We start from the raw sequence: 26,028 nt of genomic DNA, 5'->3' as shown, positions 1-26,028 counted from the left end.
GAGGGGCGAAAAGAGAGAGAGTTTTCCGAGGAAGGCTGGAGATGAGCCTTGGCTGGAATAAGGATGGATGGTGAGATGAGAGATGGGAATGATAAATCGTGTGCTTTGGAAGTGCCTCTCCTTTATGTAAAAGAGGTGCTTTCAGACCTGACACAGCCATAAATCAGACATGGACTTCTCTCTCTAATTTCATTACAATGGCAGGCAGAGAAGCGCACAAACACACACGTTTTCGCTCACACTCAATGTGGGTTAAGCTGTCTGGGGGTCTGTGTTTTGGCCACAGGGGGTACGGTAATATTCACCTGATGGGTTTGTTTATCTCTTTCATATTCTTTTAACAGCGGCACTTCATCTGTCACACCTCTTTTCCACCCGGAGTGTGTGAAGTGCAAAAGCTAGTAAAGCTCTGTCATTTGGATGCTAAAGCAGTCATTTTAACCAGATTTTGCTCATTTTTTGAAGAAAATAAAAGTGCTACTTGATCAAGCAAAACATGCTGCCACAATTCTACAGTGGTCTGGGTGGCTGCTAGGGTGATGTTATGATGTTGCATCCATGTTTTAATGGAAATATTGGGATATTACCAAAAAATAAATAAAACTCTGGATGGAAATGCCAAGATACCACTACCAAGTTTTATTTATTGTATCAGTCAATATCGGATTTTAAATTGTGTTGACTTTTGGCAACATCTAACACTAACTTATCAAATTATTAGTGCTTTAACTAGCTTAACTGACACTGTTAAATGTAACTCAGCAAATCTCAAAATGCATATCCATTTTTCATACTGTACCTTACTACCTTATAATGTTGTGATGCCTAAATTCACTTAATTTAAAATGGTTTATTTAATGTTTTTTGTTTTATTTTTGATAAATTCAGTTAAGTATGTCGATGCTGATAGCCTTGTGGCAGTATATTTAATATATAAACAACATTTTTTTCTTCAAAATATACATGCATGTGTGTGTATTTATATGTACATAATAAATATACACAGTACACATACATATATTATGTACACAAAAACTTTTATTTTGGATGCGATTAATCGTTGCCCAGCACTTTATTCTTTTCTTTTTAACAATCTGCCAGGCAAAAATCTAAAGTCCAATTGATTAAAATGATACCATAGCTCTCCTCAAACAAACCACTTAATTTGATGTGTCACGCAGAAGCCTGCCTTTACAAGCAGCACTAATCAAATAAACCAACCCTCGCAGTCCTGTTATTCTGCAGTGCGTTATGGGTGTCAGACTAGGTGTGGTGAGGTTGAACAAACTATAGTTTCAAAGCTGGTTTGGGTAGATTTTGTGACAAAAAGGGTGTGTGTGTTTACTTGCATGCGAGTTCTGTTTGTCTTTCTCTTTCTCCATCTGTAGACTAAGTGACTGACTGTCCTCCTTCAGGTGGGCGATGCTCACGTACGTTCGCGTGCGTGTCCTCTCTTTGGGAGGTGCCCGAGGGCTCCAGCTGTTTTGGCAGATAAGCTGTTGTCGACGAGCTCCCGGCTTCCCACCGTGCATCAGAGGAACAGAGCAGCTACTGTCACCACACACACACACTCACGGTTTGCCAATAAGACACTTCCAGCGAGCCACCACACACTATCACGACAGACCGTCCACCTGCTCTAAAACTGTCCACACAGCACAATGTGCACGATTCGACCCCACACACCCCGGTTACCATGGTTACCTAATTACCTCTCTGTCCCGACACACCGGCCTGCACGGAACGTAAACAACTGCTCAGCGGAAGCTGGCACACAGCTTTCGACAGTAATGAAGCGCACACATTCAATCCTGCAACAATAATGATACATACACAAATATCCCTTCGGCCCTGACGATAATTGCATTAATGAAGCCCGGCGTTCACGCTCTCTGTTGTTTTCCTCCCTGATACAGTGTCTGATGACTCCGACTGCCATGTTTAGCAAACGGTGAAAATGTCTCCCAACCTGTCTGTCCATCAGGGCGTTCCACAACTGTCAGCCTTTAACTCAGTAATCACTGCCTGAATCAGCTGAGAATGTTTCTGTCAGATAACACTGACCAAGCATCGCTGTCAGCTCAGGTAAAGAGAGCTGCTGAAGCGTATCCACTGAAGAACGGGAGGATGGGACAGGGCTGGTCTTCTTCCAGCTTATGAAACCTTCAGACCCAGTGAATTACACTTTTAACGTGCCCTTAAAACAGCTTGCAGATGCCGCTGAGTCGATGCTCGGAGCGCAGATGGAAAAAAATGGAAATGGTAAGAGATGGTCACCCGTCTGAGCAGTTGAAATGATGTTGGTGAACAACTCTCTATTGTTATATACCTGTACATACAATTGTCGATTTGTATATTTTTAAATCCTTATTTTACTTGTTCTATTTTTTATTTATTTTTATTTTTTATTATCTGTGTTTTTTTGTTCTGTCACTGTCATTCTGTTACACTGTGGAAGCTTCTGTCACGAAAACAAATTCCTCGTATGTGTAAACATACCTGGCAATAAAGCTCATTCTGATTCTGATTCTGATTCTGATTCTGAAGGTGAAAGCGAGGTGAATGTTGGTGGGTGGGTCACTAACCAAGTTCACTTGGTGATGGTGGTGATTTATATTGGATTGACAGTTGTTTGTCAGACTTGGTGATTCAGATGTGTGCTTGATTAGTGTATAATAGAGGAACTATGTGGTAATAAATGTGATTATAATCACTTTTATTAATGAGTCATTAACAAACATTATTGCATTTGTTATTCAATTCAAACTTTGATTAATTTTCAAATGTGTATATATTAAAAGTATGTGAAATATTGACCTGTTTAGCATTTCAACGGGTTGGATAGTCATAAATTGACTATACTGCTAACCAGGGTTAGTATTGTAAACTAAAACTAAGACTGTTAAAAAAAATCATTATCTGAAATAAAATAAACATTAACTGAAAAAAAATGGTTGCTCATTTTTGTTTAGTTTAAGAAATACTAAAATAACTAAAGCTAAATAACCTAAAAATATATAAACACATTTAAATGATAAAAATGACAAAAACACCCAACAAAATTACTGAAACTTTTACTTTTTTTTTGTACAAATTTTGAACTGTACAATTTTGAGTTTGGAGGTGGAACTGTCAACTTGAAGCTGGAATAGTTTTATCTGAATATTTCAGTTAATTTGACCTCAGAAAATAATCTGTTGTACATAAATAGAAATGTATAAATATGCCACAAAGCAATTCAATGCTTTAAATGTACATTTTTAGTTGTAAACTTCATTTAAATTGGAATAAGAGTTGAAACCAAAACCCGAAAGAATATGCAGTGGGAAAATAAAACAAAAACACTATAATGTATTGCCCATAATCTATGCCATTGTTCTAAATCTGCTAAACTGGAAAAGATTGTTTGACTTTTATTTAAAGTAATCACCAACAGTTTGGTTTATTTTTACAGTAGTTAAGTGTTAAGTGGAAAGAAACAGTTGGAGCTTGCCAGTTTGAGAAAGTTCTTGTTAGTTTGAGACTAACCATTATATCATATAAACGGAAAAGGAAGGTGTGTGTTTGGAGTGTGTTTGAGTGTTGTTTATTGTGCCATTGATCATCCACCTGCCTGGTGACTATTGCTCTTTTAGCATACTAAGCCCAGCTAACTTAAAAGTTTTAAAACAGGCAATGCTTCCTATATATAATTGAAAAGAAATATCTAAGCATAATCTTTTCACAAATGCGATCAAATCTCTCCATTTACTGAAATTTCAGGACGTTCTGTTCCAGGACTGGATTTAAAAGATTAAGCAAGGTTGTCAGCGTCTTGTGTGTATGCACAGCACATCTCAACTAATTTAGCTCCATCGTGCTGCTTTCATAGGCGTGTGTGTATGTGTACAAATCTTTTGGCACGAAAATGTGTTTTTCTTCAGATGCTACAGATGGAGAGAAGCAAAACTTCTCATCTCTGGCATCGCTCACTCAGACCTTGCAGCCAGTGAGTGCCTCCATTCATTCATTCAGTTCATGTTTATACAGCCCACCTCATAAAAGAGCCCCTCACAAGCTCTACTGCGATGCTTTGGATGTAATCGGACTCTTTAAGATTCCTACTTCTCTGAATGGCAGTTGTTTGTTTGAAGAGGCCAATCGTAACTGACCTAATGAAGAGATTACGGCCTGTAATGACCAAGAAGACCGTCAGAAATGATCTGTTCTTTTGAGGGGAAATTGACGTGCATTAGTGTTACACGAAAGGAGCTGAATCGCTCCCTCTCCTTCTCTCTCTCTCTCTCTGTATTGATCTGTTTTAGTGGATTTTTGGTGACATTTGCTCATTGCTTTCTCATTTTGGAGTTTAATGGATGACTACCATCACGCATGTTTCGCAATCGAAGAAAACGGCAAAGTCATGAGAAGCTGACCACGCTGTGCTTTTTCTATCCAACGATCCACGTTCCTAAAGCTCTCTGACCCGTATTTCACCAATGCTCCTTTGCTGCCAAGTGCTCAATTTAAAGTTGATTCGATTTAGAAAAAGAATTTGAGAAGCGGTTGGGTCCTTGTGCGCGAATTATTTGTTTTCTGGGTGAAAGGTCATTTTGCTGAAGTCTGTGTGCGGATGGAGAGATAGCTAATCCTGGAATATCCTTTATGAACTAGAACCATTTTTTTTTTCTTTAAGCAGCTGTTTTCAGTGAAAGATTTTCATTGTAAATCTACTCAGCTGTTGTCAAAGAGGGAGAAAATACCTGAGCTAATCTAAAATCCAGCAGCAGGACGGTGAAATCCCTCAGAGCTCTCTGGTCAATAAGCACCACATTCTGCAGAGCAAAGCAGCTAATTTAACCCACATTTATTCTAGACCCAGTACAGCAGGATCTTTTTGTCCTAGAACAGTGCCCCCCAAAAATGGACACTTATATCGCATTTAGTGTATGAACGTCATTGTACTTAGTTCAGTATTTTCAAAACTTTTTTGGGCTTATGTATCCACACAAGTTACGCAACCCCATCTGTTAGACTCGTATAAATCAGCACCCGAACCAGAAATGTGTATATCGAAGATACAATAAATAAACAAATATATACACTGATAATATAATACATATACATACTCAAAAAAATCACATTCAGGCCAGTTGTTTGAAAGTAATTTCAAAAATGAGTCCGAAAGACAAGTTAGTTCAGAGAACAGCTCTTTTAAAAAAAGAAAATCCACTTGAATTGGTCATTTTGTACAGTATCTAATGTAAAGAAATTCCTCCATTTGTAGGTGATGTAAGTGTTCAGATATGTTTTGGTGCCACTGTATATTTTTCTGCTTTTGTCGATAGCAGAAAAGGATAAAAGCCTCCAGACCATAGGCAGAGAAAAGGAGGGGATTCTGAATCTAAAGCCTCGAGTTCAAATGTTTAGAGAGTGAAAGAGAACGATACGGGTTGTTCTTTTGTATTCTTGCAAATCCATTGAAGATTAACCTGATTTCCCACAAAAGTGGGAAAGTTTGCCTTCAGATCATTCATATTTTGCAGCCAAGTAGCACGCAGCGTTCTCCTGCGTCCTGCAGTCTTATAAAGAGAGCTCCCACTGCTTTTTTTTTTATGCGTTGGCTGAATTGCAGAACATTACCACTAGACATTTTCGTGTCATGTTGCAAGACTCTGTCCAACAGTATGTAATGGTTTGAAGTCTGGATGTTCAGAAGATGTGTTCTAGATTAACCCTTTCAGAGTTCATTGGGTTTGTCCATATTCACAGACATGGAAACCAGAAGCAGAACGGGAAATGCTGACGTGTCTGTTCTTGTTTAAAGGTGTCCAACGATGGGTTCCTAATCCAGGATTACCTGTATGGATGTTGTAGACGGCACAGATAGGATGAGAAAAGAACCATTGCTCTTTGTGTGGAATGGCTTAAACATGTTTCTCTGACACACTAGGATAAGAGTTTATGATTCTCTCTCGGCAGAAACACTCCTCAGTTATTTTTTTCTCAGAGGCTAATACACGCAAAAACAGAAATTCGTCTGATGATTTCGCAACAAATCCCAGTTCACATCATCTTATTTCTCTTTGTTGCTGTTGGGCTTTAGCTTTGGGACCTTTCTGTTCTGCAAAGCACAACAATTGAATTCATCATTTTGAAGATGAATGAGTCGAAATTTAAATATCACTGTTTCTCCGTTCGTCCCTCTGTGAGTGCCACTGCTGTGTGTTTTTTGATTTCATATCCTCACTGATCAAAGCCAGATGTGTACAGTCTAGTTCAGCTTCTGTCAGTCAGGCTACGTAGTATACTGTAATATATATTAATTTTTTTATTTGTCTCTGAAGTACATTATACTGTGTGTGTATATATGTCACGGAAAGTGCCATTATTTAGTTTTACATTCCAGTTAATCTCATATGTTTAACCCTAATAAATAATTGTTTTGTAAAATATTATATTTTTTTAAAGAAAACTCTTATTAATTTATACAACAAAGCTTTTTTTGTGAATATGTATCTTAAATAACACATTGTCATATAAACAACAGTCAGTTAATGGACTGATGTAAGTCTCACAAACCTAAAGGATACATCGCAATAATGTTTCCTAGTTCATTTCAAATTGGACAACAGAAAAATGACTCTCGTTTCAGTGAGGGAGTCAATTTGGACTCCGCATCGGCTCTGAACGATTTACTGACAGAGTGAGTCTGGTTCAAACCGCTAACTCACAGGCAAGTGTGAAGCTGTTTCGTGTGCGTGATTTTGCATATTATGCAGACTTTTTTTGTTTAGTTTTTTTTTTTTTTTTTTTTTTTTTACTCCCCAAACCAGTTAAGCACAATCCCTGCCCAGCAGCCGATTTCAACTCAATCATTTAGTTAGTGCCAAAAAGTGTTCCCACTTCATGGATTCGACTCAAACTTCATAAATATCATGAATGAATCCAATTGTGACAACCAGTAGTGCTATATATCAGGATGTGCTACCAATGCTAAACTAAGGTTAAGTTTTGGGTAGAGGTTAGTGCTTGTTTCAGTTATGTAGGCAATCAGCACTATGATTGACATGACCAATGAAATCTTTAGAAATGTCCGCAGGGAGGCGTTTAACTGGTTAAGGAAAAAATCTGGCATTTTGTGTATCTTTTTGACTCACTCATTTTAAAAAACAGTTTGTAAGATCCATTTAAATCATAACTCGGACATAACTTGTGTGGTGTACATAAAACAATGGCATGCACTCTGATTAGATGATAATCAGAAAAATCCACAAATGGACGGACACAAAGCTTTTTTGTCTTTTTCTGGATTTGTCACTTTTTTGTCATATCTGTGACCATTTTAGTCACAGTCTGGAGCCCTGGTTTCCAGAAGTGGTCTGTGTGGATTGAGGAGGTACTTTTGTGTTGTGAGCATTAGAGGATGTCTACTGTACTGTTTTCCATAATTTTTCCCATTTTAAACTTGCACTGAACCATTTTGGGGTCATGTGGACACTCCAGAGTTTTGAGTAATGGACTTACATTGTCACTTCCAACTACATGAAAGTCCCCCCCCCCTTTTTCCCTTTTTGTACTTTCCTGCAGAGGAAGTGTTGTTGTCCAGAAGGAAATTACCGGTTGCTTGAATTAATGACTTGGGGAGGCAGTTTTTCTTGCTGACAGAAAAGCTTCACCTGAATGAGCAAAAGCCTTCTGCCTCTGTTTCCTCTGTGGTTTGTCGTTGTGTTTTTCATTCCCTGCTGCTTTTTCGCAGTAGAAACACTTGCTTCCTTACCGACCGCATGTGACATCACTAGCATTCCCATTAGAGTACTGTGCCGTACTTGAGTTGACGTCACTATCATTTTTATATTTTTTTACTTTAAATGTCAGGGAAACTTTAAATAGGTACATTTTTCCCAGCCTCTCTTGAATAGTGATGATGACATGTCATAGTTCGATTTAGTTGTCACACTGACAGGCGCATACATCACCCCCAGCTCTGTCCATAAAATATAGTTTAGTTTAAACATTCATCATCACGCCATCTCTTATTCCATCATTCACCCTTTTCACTCATTCTTTTTCACCTTCCCTCCCGTTTGGTTCTTATTTTGTTTCTCTCGGTTTCTGCCCTTATTGCCAGGACAGAGGTGTTTGTTAGGCCCTGAGTGATGTGGTATTTAACAAAGACATGCAGTGGTTTGCCAGATTGTCAATTTTTATGCTGCTTGTGGCTTTCAAGGTGATTAATGTCCAGAGATGCCATTATATTGCTCTCAAGCCTGGCTGTAGCGCTGGCCACTGGCCCAGGGGTGCTCTGACGGTGCCTTTTATATTAGACTGAAATTGTTACATTTTGTGGCCGCTGTCTCTGAATTACCAACTACTTTTCTTAGCTTATTGCTGTATAATGCTTGTTGGTGCTTTATTGAACATAGTGCAGTCTCAGCCTCTAGTAACAAATGTGGGGAACTTTAGGGAACAATGATTTTGTTGGGTCAATGATAATGTTCATTGCTTTCTCTTGAAAACATGAAATGAGAGTTTAAAGGGCATGTTATACACTTAAGTAGCATTTATTTACATTACCTAAAGGCTAATTTTAATATCTCAAGATTTCTTACACCATATGTAAATGTTCTCATGGTTTTGGCACCTGGATTGTAGTTTTGGTTTGCATTGTGAATGTTGTAGTATGTCTACGTAATTGTGTTTCAAAAGAGCTGCTTTCCATTATATTTTCCCTTTGAAACCAAGAGAGAGGGTGAGATAGGAGGTCCGAGATGCAGCTAAAAGGCCACTTGTCACCTGACAGGAGTGAAACAGTAGGACTCCTGTGGACACTGGGAAAAGGACATGTCAGGGTCACTGTGAGCAAAAGTGGCAAGACAAAGATGGAAAGATGAGAAGAAAGAAGTGAAAGGTGGTGGGAGAGAGAGGGGGCAGCAGGTGCAGCAGGAAAGGAAACTGAGGCAGCTTTGACTCTGAAGTTGAAAGGAAGTTTTCTGTTGCATACTGGAAGTCAAAGCTGTGTTTGTGTCTGCGTTTTGATGCTTTTCATGTTGCAGTGAATTGAGTAGTTTACAGTTCTAACAGATAGTTGCTTGTATAATAAAAAAACAAGGAAAAACTTATTTGATTCCAGTGGAGTTAGCATATTGCTAAGCTAATTCTAATAAACCTAAACACACATGCACTACACACAAATACTAGGTAAATTAATGCATTTTTAATCACACCGAACTTCTTATTTTCTTAAATTAAATGAATTATACATCTATTTAAAGGCTTAACATTTCTCACACCATTCACTTAAATCTTAAATTCATTTTTTGTTTGGGCTCGTCATAAAATTCTGGGATCACCTGCTCTGACGCATGAGATGCTTCTTTAGAATTTATCTCAAGTAAGGGCTCTTAGGAGGCATATTTAAGAATCCTAGCTTTTGGAACAGCATTGGGAGCATGTCTATGATGCCTCAAAATGCTCCCTCTTTAGGCAGCTAGGTTTTGGAACAGCAGTGGGAGAAGTGAGAGATGCAGTGGTCTGTTTGTGTCTTTGACCCGTCTATCCATTCCCACAGTATCAGGAGGAGGAAGAACTGACCTTATATGAGCTTTATACCCCTTCATCCCTCTCTCTCTTTCTCTCTTTCACACACACATGCACATAAACAAAGGATCTGTTCAGATCAACAACATCAGTTAATTGACTTTGTATTGTTGAGATCAGCAGTTCTCAGCTGGTTTTGCTTCTGGATGCAAATGTTAGCCATCAAGTGCAAAACCGAACCAAGATCATACGAAAAATATCATGGTTTCCACAAACATATTAAGCAGCACAACTGTTTTCAACATTGATAGTAATAAGAAATGTTTCTCGAGCACCAAATCTGCATGTGACACTGAAGACTGGAGTATTGACTGCTGAGCTTTGTGATCAGAGGAGATTACATTTTAAAATAAAATATAAATTGTAATAATATTTCACAATATTGCGGTTTATACTATAATGAATGCAAACTTAATGAGCATTAGACTTATTTTTAAAAACATTAAAAAATCTTACCGACTCCAAACTTTTGAACAATCATGTATTTGATTAGTTGCTAAAATATATTTGTTGTCTGATACTATCTAACAGGTAAAATCAGATACTATACTTCCATCATATCTAGTATTTCTTTGTTTCAGCTTTCGTTTGTTTTCCAGTCACGATTTGTTAGAAAGCAATCCTTTGATTTCAATAACACAGAGGCTTCTCAGTATCTCTAAACTCCATTTTTAGAGCTCAGCTTCTTTATTTATATTCTGATAAGGACTGAGTGGATAATGAGAGCCAGAAATCCTCTGACTGAGACTGGGGCGAGAGTTCATGTTTAATAACGCTGAGGTTGACGGAGCATGGGGTAACAGTTAACGCTTGGTTAACAATACAACAGGTACAGTGGGGCTAATGTGGCCGCAAAAGGAAAATTCCAAATGTCGGGTTTTATTAGCTGAACAAACAATTTGAAGTGACGTCTTGTGTGATTTGTGACAGTTTATGTGTTTTTAAGCTTGAACTATAAGGTTTTTACCCCTGCTGTGATATTTGGATTGGGTCCTGGATATATTTGTGTTGTACATTTTGTTTTTGTTCTTGCTCAATCTTGTGGTGTTGAGTTCAGTGTCTTTAGGATCAGTGGCCTGATGCAGCTTTTTTTTTCTTCTAGTGTGTGTGAATACAGCATTTAAATCTCTTAGAGGTAGGGACAAACTCTCACTCTCTCACCTTCGTTCTGTTTCTCTGCGATAAATTATATATGAATAGTCAGTGAATGTTGCCGTCAGCAAGACCAGATCAGACTTTTCATTGTAGAAAAAGGAACAAAAACATCACAGTAAGTCAAGAGAGAGAACACGACACTCTGAGAGAGACAGAGGCGGGACAGAGAGCGAAAGAGAGGACACAATTGGAGCAAAGTTATGGAGTTGGATGAACTTTATTGCTCCTGAACTGGTAAATCTATAGTTTACCCCTTAAAGTCGTTATTTATTTATATTTTGATTATGTTGTTCAAAACCTGTATACTGTTTTTTTCCCCACTATGCAGCACCAAAAGTTATAATAAAATATTTTACTTATTGTATAATAATATTAATTTATTTTAGTTAACATATATACAATTATATTTAAATTGAATTTGCATTAACAAAATATTTAATGGATAAAAATATTACAGAATATCTATAGACTACTTTTATGCCTACAAAAGACTTCATTAATATTACCCGTGAAACATATTGATGTTTATTTTTGTTGTGGGGGTTGGATAAGACACGAGTAAATAGTGACAGAATTTGCACTTCTTGGGTGAACTAAGTAGTGCTGGATGTTTGTATAATCTATTATCAGTGCGTGAGTATATACGGAACTCACAGCAGACTGTGACTAATCAATATTTCCACACCATGGTGAACTCTTAATTTGTGTAATTTAACTGGCATCAGCTCAGTCGGACACAAACAAAACACCCCACCAAACTCATGACTTTGTCATTAGCTGCTACCGCTGGTAACATCTGTATGTGAAGCCAGAAAACAGTCAAATCGTTTTACAGGGAAATCAATGTTAAGCTCAGGTAAAATTAGATATATAATGACCTTGATATAAATGACCTATGTTCTTGAGCTCAGCTGGGGAAAAAAAATACATACTTACTTGAGCCTCAGAACACTTCAATTAGAGTCAAATTACTCCTGGGGAGCATGATTTGAATGTACTGATGATCAAGTTTAGTTGTATGACGTTCCGACTAGTGTATCTGAGCTACAGTGATGTATATGTTTTTGCCTGGAACAGGTATTAGTCTCATCCATTGGTACACAAATTACTCAAGCGCATCTGGTGTGACGCACATCTATCGGGATGATATTTTCACTGTGTTGGGCTAATGTTAGGATTGCTGCTTGAATACTCAATCATGGGTAATGTTCTCTCAAGCTGTAGGTGGTTGCTTGCCGTAATTGAAAGCGTCTGCTGGTGAAGTGTTCTAGAAGGTCCAGTATATTACCATGCGTGGCATGGTCCCTCACTCTGTTTCATTTCCCACTGAAAGACAGCGATTAATCTGATTAGTGATCTATCAGCTGAAAGTTCTGCCTCCCGGCTCTAATGGTCAATGCCATGGTCTGGTCTGAATTATTAACAGATCCATTCCTGGAGACCAGGGACAATTCATCACCAAACAGAGAGGCGAAATGAAAGCGAGAGATGGGGTGGGCTAAGTGAAGACTAAAAAAAAGATGTAAGTAGGACATACGCTCATAGAGTGGTAAAAATGGTTTTTGTTTATAGCAGTAAAGAGAAAGCAGGTACAGGAAGATATTTGTGCATGAGTGTTTTAGATTTTAAGGAACGGTTCATCCAAAGATGAAAATTCAGACATAATTTATTCACCCTCAAGATTTTCATTGAAAATCTTCCCTTCCTCTTTAAGTTTAAATTTGGAGTCAATGACATTTATGTTTGGTAACAAATTAAACACCATTTTTGTAGTCCATATGCCTTTTGTAGTCCTTTTTTTTTTATTTTGTAGAATTTGTGTAAACTGTTCCTTTAAGATAAAGAAATTAATAAAGCGTTTCTAAACGTCACACAAATGAGAGGTTATATAACCTTGGATCAGTCAGCTTTAAGATATTGAAATCCATGGCTTTTGACTCAAGTCTCAAATCTCAAATGTTCAGTACATTTTAAAACATAATCTGCATAGCCCTCTGAGTGATGATGGGTATGAGTTTATAGAGAAGACGCAGTGAGTGATTTTTTTTTTTTTTATATCTCTGTGGGAATTGAGTAATGCCAGCAGATGACTCACTCCAAACAAAACCATAATCCTCAATGTCCTCAACCCTAAATCCAACCAATAATCATAAACCTATACAGATCTCTAGTATTAATCATAAACCTAATCTTAACCTAATGCTGTGCATCTAAATCTCATGATTCCTAAATGGAATATGATCGCAAATCTACATCTAATCTTGAACCTAAGCCTAATTCTGGTCAGCAGTGTCTCTGAGTGCATTTACAACAACAGCAGCTCTGTTTGTGTGTAGACCAGCCCAATTTCAGGACACTAATCACATTGTAGAAGATAAACAGCTGACAAGCAGCTGAGATTTATTTATTACAAACACACAAACAAACTATTTAATGGGTTAGTATAGATCTGAAGGTGATTTAAAGGGACGGTTTACTCCCCCAAAATAAAATCCCCTTATTATTTACTCACCCTCATATCTTTTTAAAAACCAGTATGGACTGTTTTTATTATTTTATGTATGTGTGTGTTTCAGTGAAGATAAAAATCATACATGTTTGTAACGACATGAGGATGAGTATTTTTATTTTTGACTGTACTGTCCCTTTAAGACCACTCTGTGTAAGATATAACAGGTGCAGCTATGTCACAATAAAGAGAGAGCACTTGAGAAATGCTTAATAGATTTTGGATGGTACTATTAGAATTGGATTCTTTCAAGATGCAGTACAGCTCAGATACTGTCATGACCATTAGATCACTGACCTGAGTTAGTCAGTGAGAGGGAATGCTGGGACCTCAGTAAGACTGCCAGTAAATCACAGCGCACACACAAATACTGCGATTTAAATGTGTAATTTAGCCAAAAGGGGATGTACCGGCATCATAGAGTTTCTACATTGTTGTCTTTTTTATCCTCGAGTTCATATTTCCAAACTGAAACACACTCCAACCACGGTCCGTATTGATTTTATTGCAGTGTAACTTCATGCTCGGATAGTTACATTAGCTTCATTTCAAATGAACTGTGTTTGATGGATTTGCTCATTCACAGAGCCAATGACATCCAAACATCCACCGGGCCAAACAAGAATGAACTACGGTTTCACCCTCCGCAGTGTGAGGCGTAAACACAGGATACACTGAGTGTGTGTGTGTGTATATATATAAATCCAGTTCAGCTTTCACAGAAGCTGAAAAATATCAGCGTTGGGGAAGTAACAAGTCATTTATAATTACTACAGGTAATTTACGTTACAAATTAGTCAATACATTATTCCAGCCATGCTAAAATATGCAATATTAGCTATGATGCAAAATGCCTGTTCATTTAGCTGCCATGTATATCACTGCACTGCACCCATACACTCAAAAATATTGCTGTAGAAACTTTTTTCATTTAGAAATCATAACACTTTAGTATAGGGACCAGTCCTCACTATTAAGAAGTTGCTTGTTACCATGCCTATTATTAACATATTGCCTGTTTATTAGTGTTTGTAAAGCACATATTCTGCATGACCATATTCTACATCCCTAATCCTCCCAATACCTAAACTTAACAACTACCTTACTAACTATTAATAAGCAGCAAATTAGGAGTTTATTGATGCAAAAGTCGTAGTTAATGATTTGTTAATGGCGAGAATTGGACCTTAAAAATAAAGTGTAACCGAAATTACTACTAACTTGAAATAAGAAATGACAAGCAACACTTTGAATTAAACTAATTTTATTTACAACTTCAAAAATCAGTTTTTACAGTGTTGATGTTAGCATTTATCATGCATATTCTAGCTACATATTTTATGAATGAAAATTTTTTTTTGTTATGTAACAGTTATAAAAGCAGTAAGGCACTTAAGGTTGTGCTATACTTTGAATTTAATCATTGTTAAAGTGCTTTATTTGACACAAATGTGCATTAGCATACCAGATTATTTAAGTTCCTTTCATTTTTCAAATTAAAAAAATAGCAATTACTGTGATTTAAAAGCCTGTTTTCCGTCTCAGACAAAAAAAGATACTGTATAATGACTATTTCAACTTTATATATCAATTGCAAATTATTTCTTGTAAAAAAACTTGCAATTTGATTTTTTTTATTGACTTTTATTTCACATTATTGCGACTGTATTCACAATATGACCTTATTTCACATTACGACTTTTTATCTGTCAGATTTTTTTTTATCTTGCAATATTGGCTTTATTTATCCTAAAATATTACAGTGTCTTGTGTTCATTAGTGTGTCCGATAAATTAACTTCACAGCTAGCTTCAGTATTTAATTACTAAATACCCTGAAGAGAGAAATATTAATTGCATATGATGAGAAAAATCGAGCTGTGTGCATGCTATGCTGTTGATGAAATCTACGCCACATTGTGTAATCCTGGCGTACATGTAAAAAAAACGAAAGAATACTTAGGGATTTACTAGAAAAGTTAACCACATCACTAATTCTAGTTGATTACTTGCCAGCACTGCTAGACGGCTAGCCAGATGACAGTGATATTTTCTGGAAAAGCGATCTGTCTGTAGTATCTTTCGCTATGGTTTGTTTTGTTTCTCCTGTCTTCTGTAGTGTAAAATAAATGGTTGAGTTCAGACACCAGATTCAGGCTTGTGAGCAATGACTGTTCCCCCCTCCCTCACCCATCAGCCCCCCGGCTGGGACGTGGGGGGTGTGAGTGATGGAAAGAGAAGGGTGAGAGGGCTAAATGCCTGAGCCACATGCGATAACTCACTAGCGGTTCGCAGGGCTAACTGCGGTCAGAATGTGATAGCCTTGCACGAATGTGTTTTCCGGGAAATCCAGCCAGTCGCCCCCCAACCTCACCAGGGGTTTTAAAAGATGCAGGAGTATGGAATTCCACAGTCGGTTAATTGAATCCGTGATTCACAGTCTCCCGAATTGTACTGTTTTCTGTTTTAGTTCTGCAAGACCCCTCTATTAAAGTTTAATGTTCCCCTATCGAAGGCACCGCATGAGGTTAATGGATGAATAGATAGATGCATATAGAAATGCATAGAGTTGCAGTATGTCTTGTGTATTAAACACAAATTGCCGCCATGATTTTCCTGCCATTTTTTGACAGAAGCGGGTTAATGAATAGAAAGTTGCTGTTGCTTTGGTTTTTCCACTCACAGATGGGAGTTCAGCTCCCTTGCAGTAACATCTGGCCCTGTTTAGAGTTATGCCGTGTGTGTTTATGAGAGAGTGTTTTTAAAGCACGAGTGTTAGAGGGATTTTTTTTCCTGAGCGGTGGTGAGTTCTGAATCTTCCTCTGTCACGGGTCACCGGCCGGTTCACATTTCCTGCCAACATGAGTCACCTGCAAACCAGCGGTTATTAGTCTACAAATCTCCAACACAGCCAGATCCAAATATGTTTATGTCCCCCTTTTGTCGGTTTCTTTTTTCCTCACAGGATCTCGAGTGAAAATCTCCAGCTAAGCTCGTGAACACCAGTGAGAGCCGAAGCATTTCCTCCACTGCTCATCTCCTGAAAGGACAACAGTGAGTTTTGAATTAGTCTTTCTCTATTTACAGTGATTCAGGTTTCCTGCCTATCATCATGGACACGCCAGTTCGTGTTTCCTCTCTTCGTCATGGCAGACAAAATCAATTGTAGATGCAGCAGTTTACAGAGACGCAGCATCAGTTCGAGATCAGCAGAACTAACAGACGCGGATCGACCTGTCAGATCTGATGCAACCCACTATAGTTGGATTGCGTTCATGGATTGCGTCGTTAAGGAAACGTGACTGACGGGCACTTGAGATACAGATCTGTGCTCATCCAATTTATTACATTAGCCCATTGTTTAGAGGAGCTAAGGTTGGACGATATATCAGTAGCAACTGTTAGAGATTCTGCTATGCCATATACACCACAGTATAAATGGGAGCATTTTATGCTATTAAAAACGTGAGGTTTGAAAAATTAGCAAATGAAGTCCCTTTAAAGGAAAAGGGATTTAACCCTTTAATTAAATCATCAAATAGACATTACCGCATGATGTGGAAGCCTGTTTCCACCTCAGAGTAAAAAAAAAAAACACAAATAAATAAATAAAAGGCCTTACAAGGACTTTTTCCCTCATAATTGTGAATTTATCTCATAATTGCAACTTTATATCTAAAAGTAGCAAAATATTTCTGGTGATTATCAATATGACAATCGCACAATTTGACTTTTTTATTTTTCATAATTTCAACTTTATTTCTCACATTTCTGACTGTATATCTCCCAATATAACTTTTTCACAATTCTGACTTTAAATCCCATTACCTATTTTTGACTACTTTTCAACTAAAATTTTTGAGAGATTTTTGACTATTTTTCAACTTTTCAAATCTCATCATTGTGAATTTATATCTCACAGCTTGACTTCATTTTTTATCAATTTACTTCATCTTTATCTTAAAATTTGACTTTATATCAGTTTCACTTTGTATTTTTATTTTACTTTTCTATTTATTCCCTTGTTTATCACAATAAGCTCACTTGCAAATTATTTATTGTAATTGCAACTTTATCACTTGTAATTGTAACTTTTTTCTCACAATTTGTATCTTACTTTACTTTTCATAACTGCGACTATGTATTTCAGTATGTCTCTGTCATGCAATATTGTCTTTACCTCCCATAATTTGTGATAGTGTCTATCTCACTATAAAATAGCTATGATTTTATTTCTCATAATTTTGAATTTATATTTTATAGTTTGAATTTTTTGTAATTTAAATTTATATCTCAAAATTATTATTCTTTTTTTACTCTGATGGAGAAACTATATGATTAAGATAAGATTTTGGTTATACCATCCACCCCTCAAAGAAACGTATAATAGGTTTTTGGCATGCAATAAAATGACCTTTGTTTTTCTGGTCAAACCCTTGGCTCTGACTAAACCTGACATGCCCTCACATCATTTGAGCCGCACCATTGTTCATTCACTCTTTCTCTCTTTCACTTCCCTGCTGCTGACCTCTGAGCAGAAACAACAGTGTAAGCACTATCATTCTAGATTTCTCTCTATCCTTCTCTTTTGTTCTGGAATACACATTTTCATCCAAAGGTCATTGATGGCCAAAGAGAATCACTCGGAGCGGTATTCAGTCAAATTGCATCACACTATTTATCCCGAAGGTTCTAAGTGTGTTGTGGATGATCTGGTATAGAGCTGAGCCCTGCAGGTCTGGAAATGTGCCAGTGGAAAGGCCCGTACCAACTTTGTGAAAGGTCAGGTGCGAAAACTTACAAATGTAGATGTTTTTTTGTGTGTGTGTGTTCTGATGTGAATCCCAATGGTGAAATGAGAAAGAAACAGGTTTTATGTAGTTTAGTTTGTAAACATTTCGCTTTTTTAAAGCATGTGCAAAATGATAGTTCACATTACTTTGAAGTCAACATGAAATCAAATCCCTCTTTGCTTTAAATTCCTGGGCATTTTGTATAAATTCATTGGGCGTGTTATTCAAAGGCAAAAACGTTTGTTTTTATAGCCCTTAATCAAAATATAACTTTCTCTACCACTTTAATAACTTTGCTTTTCTGCTGACATCATCAAGGCCACTAACATTTCAACCAATGAGTACCTGAAGTGTTTTAGAGGGAAAGTGGTCATCCACAATTGCTTTCTGGCTCCATTCCAGTATGGAAAACTCCTTTTCATGATCCAACCAATTACAGATAGGTAAAAATCTGATCCTACCTGATGTTTCTCATTGAATATCTCATAAATGCATCATATTACAGAAGTCAAATGGATTTGTGAATTTTCTTTGTTTAATGTTGGCTTTAAAGCTATAACTTGTTGGCAGAGACTGTAAAAGCCTCCAACATGTCTTGCAATCAGGGCGTAGCCATCATTTCAGAAGTGAGGGGGACATCATGTACAGACTATCCTGTCTCTTTAAATTTAAATCTATATTTATTCACACCGGCTCTTGAAAACCTCTATGCGAACACACTTGCCCGAAAAAGTGCAGGGGACGAATTTACGTGATATTAAAAGTGGGGGGGACACGTCCCCCGCGTCCCCTGCATAATCTACGCCCCTGCTTGCAATGATTACATGTTACATGAGTAGGCGGTCTTTCGCTGACTGGATGCATTAGCATTTACACTATATAAACATGACCACGTGTGTCAGGAACCTCCTCCAAATGTGCTCAGTGAACCGATTGCGCAAGATGCGTTGGCCCCCTGTATTTAGAGCTGCACACTAGAGATTGATGTTAAAATCAGGTGTGAACGGGGTCGAAGAGATGAATGAATCTCTTTCTTTCACTCCTCTTCATATCTGGCACCACACATTCAAACATACAGTAAGTGTGATTTTCTGAAATGTGAGAAGTGTGCATTTTCACTTTTTTTTTTTGCTGTGAGGAGACGAGAGCCGATTCTCTGACTCTTTGGCCTTCTGACTTCATGACTCTGTGGCTGTCTAATACTCTCACTCATTCTGCTTCATTGTTGCCCACCACAGCAAGGCTACAATGAATAGCAAAATCTCACCCAGCGAATAGGAAATTTCAGAGCAGTCATCTGGAACGGCACTTTAGGCTTGAATACAATGATTGGACTGTCTGTACGTCTACAATAGCATATTCCACATATTCTTTCTTGTTTTCTATGACTGAAAAACCCTGTTATAATGATTTGGCTAGGGGCGATAATGCATAACTGGAATAATTTGAGATTTAACATTTACTTATATGGATAGTTCACCCAAAAATGAATATTCTGTGAACCATCCTTGCATGCTATGCCCTACAATACAGTAGGATTCAAGCAAACTCAATGTTGGCTACACAAACCTAATCATCTGATTGGTTCTTCTACGCTCCGACAGGGAAGCACTAGGCTGCGCAGGAAAAGCTTGGGGTTAAATTCCCATTTTCACCAGCAGATTGGCACTCAGGAATCACTTCCTGGTTCCTAACCACCAGTGTCTAGTTATTTTCGGTGTATTTATGTGTGTGCGTTCGTCCCCTGGGGCCTGTTTGAGTTCTGAGCTTCAGTGCCCTGAGACTAACAGGCAGGAGGAAGCAGATGGCTCCAAGGAGTGGTGACCCCATAGCAGAACTCTGACTCTGACAGAATTATATCCTCCAGAGTCACACACGTCTTGCTTCTGTAATCCTAATAGATACCCAAACGACTCTCTCACACACACACACACACACACACATGCTCACACTCATATTTGCCGTGCTTTTGTAATCCACATTGCTACTCCTCCTCCTGTCTTGTCACAACAACTAGTGATGGGCAACCGCTGGATTATACTCAGTCACAGTGCATTTTATAATATAGACTTAAAATATAATAATATGGACTGTATTGTGCAAATCCACAATGACTGAGAGTGAAGTTAGTAACTGAGTTTATAAAAGGTTTCAAGAGGCGTTGGATTTGATCCAGCTATAGACTTTAGTCAATGTAAATGCCATATTCAATTTGATGCCAGTAAAACAGAGACTGCTACAGTATGTTCAATTATGCCGTATTGTTGATCGTTCGGCTGAATGAACAAGTGTTTTCAATGTCTTATTGGATGAGCGATCAACATCCATTAAACATGACAACAGTGGTATTGAATGTGGTGTACTGTACTTGCATCCCAAACAGAGCCTGATTTTCATTCATCAAATTAAATTTGGTGTCTGTTCTGCAGTGTATATCTGGGGTTAACAAATTCGTTAATTTTAGATAGATCACGAATGAATATTTAATTATCTTCCCCATTTTCGCATTGGTGGATTAATGTGAGGAATAATCTACATATGTGTTGCCATATGGAGTTCTAGTAAAAGCATATACAGCAGAAGCATATGATAAACTGTATTTCCTGGTAAAAGCTGTTAGATGTATCGTGAGATGTGAAATGTTTTCTTTAGTAGATGCTAGTCTTTAGAATTAGAATTGTGCATGTAACTGAGTGTGAAACTATCATTTTAAAATTCATGTTTCCCAAAGTCATGGAAAACTTAGAAATGTTATAACTATAATAAATATATTTGAAAATGCTTTACCATATAATTTCTAATTTTATTCTCGTGATGGCAAAGCTGAATTTTCTGCAGCCATTAATCCTAATCACATGATCCTTCAGAAATTATTCTAATATGCTGATTTGGTGCTAGAGAAACACAATTTACTATTATCTAAGTTATACGCATTTGTGCTGCTTTATGTTTTTGGGGAACTGTGATAGGTTTTTTCAGGATTCTTTGATGAACAGAACAATTTATTTGAAATACAGTATAAAAGTCTTTTTAGTCAATTGCTTTGGATGAATTAAATGCCTCTAGACTAGAGCAACCACCTAACTCACCTGAAGCGTGTTGATGAATGTAGACGTTCCTGTGCGAAGCTTGGTAGTTCTCCAGGTAAATAATATTGAGCGCGTTTCAATTTAATAAGCTTAATTTATTTACCAGCAGACCTTGCAGCATGCTTGCAAAAACCTTTCTAAGACTGAGATATCATCGAAAGCTCTCTGCAACCTTACTGCAACATCATTCCAGACATGTAGCACCCATAACCGTCTGCTAAAGTAATTATGGGTTGTGGCTGGTATCAGCTGGGAGGTGGTGAGTGAAAAGCTTTCTCACGGCCCATTGTTATTCAGCAACAGTGCAGAATTAAGTGGTATATTGATCTTCTGATGCGAGGCATCTGTCGGGATTCACCCACTGCTGATCTAGGATCAGGTCTGTCAGTCCTGGATGTCTCTCACACGTCTCCTTTGGGGCATTCGCAACCACCGTAGAGACAGAGACAAGCTGTGTGGTGTGTCGATGTGTGAATCAACATGAATCTAGCAGAAGAACAAACACAGAATCTGTTTTCAACTTTAATCTTGCCTGGATTATATGTATGTGCGCTAAATCTGCTTGGATGTTTGTCAAGAGAAGCCGAATGCAGGGTTCTGTCATTAAGCAATATCTTCTGCTTTAAATGTCCACAAACCTCAATGAATCGTTAGTGTCTCCTCTAGCTCCAAATCTCCCCATGAAGGACATAGAATTCCTCTCTGTGAGAAGATCACTGCATCCCTTCGCTCAGAATTATACTGCCTGCCTGAAATGCTTCTGATGGGACCGTCTCACTCTCCAACCCAGACAGAACCTGTCTCACTCTCTACAGGTGGAAGAATGTCTGAAGACCTGGAGAACTCCTCTGATTGGTTGATCTCTCTTCTTTGATCTGTCAAGTTCTTTCTTATTTTTCAATACTTCACTACTTGATTTGTGTCTGGCTTCCTCCTCTGCTTTTTCTCCATGGCAAAAAAGTTTCCTAACACGCATACTGTTTCACATACACACAACAAACACTACGGTGCAAAAGTTTGGGGTCGGGATATAGTCAGGGTGTCCGCGGGTCCTTAAAAATCTTAAAATTTCTTAACGTTTTCACTATAAAAGGCCTTAAAATATGCAGATTTAAGTATGTAAAAGCTGGTAGAACACTGAAAATATTGCTTCAGAATAAATTGTTTGCACCACCAAAAATCTCGGTGATGCAGTACGTTTGTGGGGATATTTTGTATGGAATATTGTATGCTGATATGAAAAGTTCACAGTATATCATAGTAATAAATATAATTTATGACAGTGATATTTTGTTTTATTTTTACATTAAACGCATTAAATATTACATATAGGTATGTAATATAATGTTTTTCCATTATAAATTTCATATATGGTGGTATTAAAAAGGTCTTAAAAAGTCTTAAATTTATCTTGTTCATATCTGCAGAAACCCTGATAGTAAAATAATATTGTATTATTGTTAAAATATTAATATAATTAAAATTTCTTAATGTATTTATAAGTTATTGCTGTTTATTTTTAAGTTTCTATTTATAAGTTATTCCTGTGATTTTCAGCAGCTATTACTCTAGTCTACAATGTCACATGGTTTTTCATAAATTATTAAATCTTTCTTAAATCAATATGCTGATTTTGGATGAGTAATAAATAAAATAAAGAAATTTACCATTTTATTCAGCAAGGGAGCATTAAAGGGTCAGTAAAAGACATTTATAAATTTCTATTGCAAATAAATACTATATATATATTTTTTTTACTTTGTATTTCTAGGATTCTTTAATGAAATATGAATCATTGTTTCCACAACAAATATTAAGCAGCACAACTGTTTTCAACACTGATAATCAGAAATCTTTCTTGAGCACCGAATCAACATATTAGAATGATTTCTGAAGGATCATGTGACACTGAAGACTGCAGTAATGGCGGCTGACAATTCAGTTTTGCCATCACAGGAATAAAGTACATTTTTAAATGTTATATACGTTATATATGTTATATACATTTAAAACTTTAATAATATTTCACAAAATTACTGTTTTGCTGTATTTTTCATCAAATATATGCAGCCTTGCAAAGAGGCTTGGAAAAACATTCAAAAATCGTACCAACCTCAAACGTTCGAATGGTAGCGTATCTGATGGGAACATGACAGTGTACTGCATAACACAAATGACCCGCATATCGGCCCGCAAAAATGATCGCTAACACTCGCTCTTGTCTGATCTCGCCTCGGCTGTGGGCTTGAAAAGCTGCCAACAGCAGATAAATGCATTTAGCTGGATGTCCCTCCCCTCCTCCTCTCCTCCCAGGGATGCAATGATTCTCAACTCCTCCCGGTCTCCGCCGAACGCTGTGGATGCAGAGCGAGATGCCATTTCAGATGCCTGCAGAGGGTTAGATGGCAGCCGTGATACTGCAAATTGAGCTGTGGCACGTAAGAAAGCCGAAATGCTGTGAGATATATTACATAAGGTGTATGAACCACCTTAGAGTGATCCATTATTCATATACCGTCATGTAACTAATCAATCATTTATCGTTTTAAAGTGTTTTTCACATCCACCGTCCTGCTAGTCTGCTCGAAAACAGAATGGTTTTGAAGCCCCTTTGTTAACACTTTACACTGTGTTAACTCGGAAGAGCAACAGAACTCGTGATTAATGTGCGTATTAGACACGGAGAAGTGCTTTTTATCCGCAAAGGGTTCTGGCCTGAGTGCGAGACATTCACACCCTCTCATCTGATAATTGTACGATTGAGACGCAGTGAATCACTCCTACCTCTTGCCCTCTCCTTATCTCTTCTCTGTCGGTCTTTTTTCAATCGCACAACACGTGAGAGCAATCGCAATCGCATTCATCCGCATACATTCATGCACACTCGCTGTCGGGCATCTGGCCCTCGCTGACATTCTTTCACCAGTGCTTTCCCTGTCAGGGCTGTTCAGAAATCCAAATGAAAGCTTCTATTGAACGGTGTCTGCGCGGCTAGACCGGCCATCGAACTGGCAGACAGGCCCTTCACTCCTCTGCTGCTCTCAGACACACTGCATTTTTGCCCCGTGGGTCACATTATAATATTCATGGAGCCGGTGTGCGTGTGTGTGAGTGCGTCGAAGCGTGGACACACACTGTTTAATGTGATGTTAAATCTTGCAGCAGGTAACGTGCAGCACGTCCATTGACATTCTACTTCAGTCACAGTACTGCTTTAATAACGCTCGACTCCCTCGACCTGGACCGTAGATGAATGTGGCCCGGGGCATTTGCATTATTCACATTTCACACCAAAAGAAGAGTTTTTTTTCTTATAGAATGTCAATCAGGCCTCTGTTGTGAGCTGGATATCTGATTGACCTGAACTGTTTCCACAGATAAGCAGAATAAAACATAGCGCTCTACTTTTAGACTTGGCCCTGGGTCCAAAATAATTGGCAGGAGATGAATTAATTCTATTTAGGGCGTAACTAGACCTCTGGATGCTTCATGCACAACCGTGTGTTGAACTTTGGAAGGTGGTGTGCTATGAAGAGATACAGCTAAGCTTATTTGATTATACTGATCAACACTAGTGCTGCTACTAATGATTATTTTGATAATCAGCTGATCTAATTATTAATTAAATATTTGGGAGTTAATTAAACAGCTCTTAATTGACTTCAGATTTAGCCTTGAGATGAGAGGTTTTATAAGGCTTTTCTAGATTAGAAGAACCATTTTCTGAAAATACTATTAACTGAATTATAGGATGTTTTATTTTTATTTATTGCAAGAATAAAGTTGGAATGTTTAGAGAATGTTCTCATAGTAAGCCTTTTTACAAATATAGTCATAAAATGTCATAACATTATACATTTGTAATTCATGAGATTTTTATGAACACTTCATTCTCATAAAAACTTATGAAATTCTTCTCAAAAGACCAAATCTTTTTTTTTTTAAGTGACACTACAGTGCACTGAAAAATGTGCATATGCCTTATCGTTACTCTAAAGAATATTTTATACTTGATCCAGTTTAATTTACTTTTCTGTCTTATCATTGAGCTAAAGTAAAATACTGTATTTGGTTAACTGGAGGTAAAACTAAGTTTTGTTGGTATAATTTAAACTATTTGCTTCAAAACAAATGACAATTTTGCGTTCTGTGAAAACAATGTGACCTTTGACGTCATCGAAGTTCAGTTTGAGAATTGTTCCTAGCATGCTTTGCTTGGGACTTAATGGGGAGAGTAAAATTGTATGAAATTAAATGTTATTTTATGTGTTTTTGAGTAAGATTAGAACTTGATAGTGTTTAATAGTGTTTAATGTTCAATTATGTTGGAATTATTAGAACCGTTTAAATTACCCTGGGTTTCCATTGTGGAGAATAGTGGAGCATTTGCTGAGGCTGTGGACTGGTACAGCACATGTTATTACTGTTTTTGCTCAAAGAGCATTTAGCATATATATGTACTAGTGCTAAGTAACTTGTTAGCTACTTAGTGCAGTTTTATAATTCAGTTATATGACAAAAAATGTATGAAATTGAATTCTCCTGTCAGAGAACCACATAAAATAATTTTGAGGCTATTTCACTGGGCCACTTTTTTCAGTTTGCAGGGTGTCCGTGTCCGTGGAGTCTTAAAAAGTATTAAAAGTTGATAAATCCATTTAGAGAAAATTAAGGCCCTTAATAAGTATTAAAAAGTCTTAAATGCCATTTTCCAAGGTATTACATTTTGTATCATAAATTCATTATGTATATTTGTCCGAATAATGGGGTTCTGTGTAGTTTATTTATGGAATCCCGCAAGATTTGACGGCGCTCACTGACTGACTGTGCTGCTGCGTGATAGCGCGGGGCTTGTTGATCCCGCTCTCGCTGAATTTCTGACCATTACCGCATGCTCCCATCCG

At 37.5% G+C, this 26,028-nt stretch overlaps 1 protein-coding gene and 1 long non-coding RNA gene across 2 annotated transcripts in view; one reads left to right on the top strand and one right to left on the bottom strand.

Annotated features, from left to right (window-relative positions):
* Positions 1–16,255, bottom strand: part of LOC107741743 (uncharacterized) — a 50,999-nt gene extending 34,744 nt beyond the window's left edge. The window contains exon 1 of the long non-coding RNA XR_001640230.1: positions 16,206–16,255. This is a non-coding gene — a long non-coding RNA (uncharacterized LOC107741743). The remainder of the gene's footprint in view (positions 1–16,205) is intronic.
* Positions 16,229–26,028, top strand: part of LOC107741742 (semaphorin-6D-like) — an 87,351-nt gene continuing 77,551 nt past the window's right edge. Inside the window, exon 1 of the mRNA XM_016554513.1 lies at positions 16,229–16,296. The gene's annotated coding sequence lies outside the window, so the exon portion shown is untranslated. The remainder of the gene's footprint in view (positions 16,297–26,028) is intronic.

The sequence above is a fragment of the Sinocyclocheilus rhinocerous genome, unplaced genomic scaffold, assembly GCF_001515625.1.
Source record: "Sinocyclocheilus rhinocerous isolate Xijiao unplaced genomic scaffold, SAMN03320098_v1.1 scaffold616, whole genome shotgun sequence".
Classification (NCBI taxonomy): domain Eukaryota; kingdom Metazoa; phylum Chordata; class Actinopteri; order Cypriniformes; family Cyprinidae; genus Sinocyclocheilus; species Sinocyclocheilus rhinocerous.
Note: the sequence above shows the minus strand (reverse complement) of the source record. Positions and strands in the feature narration are given on the sequence as shown.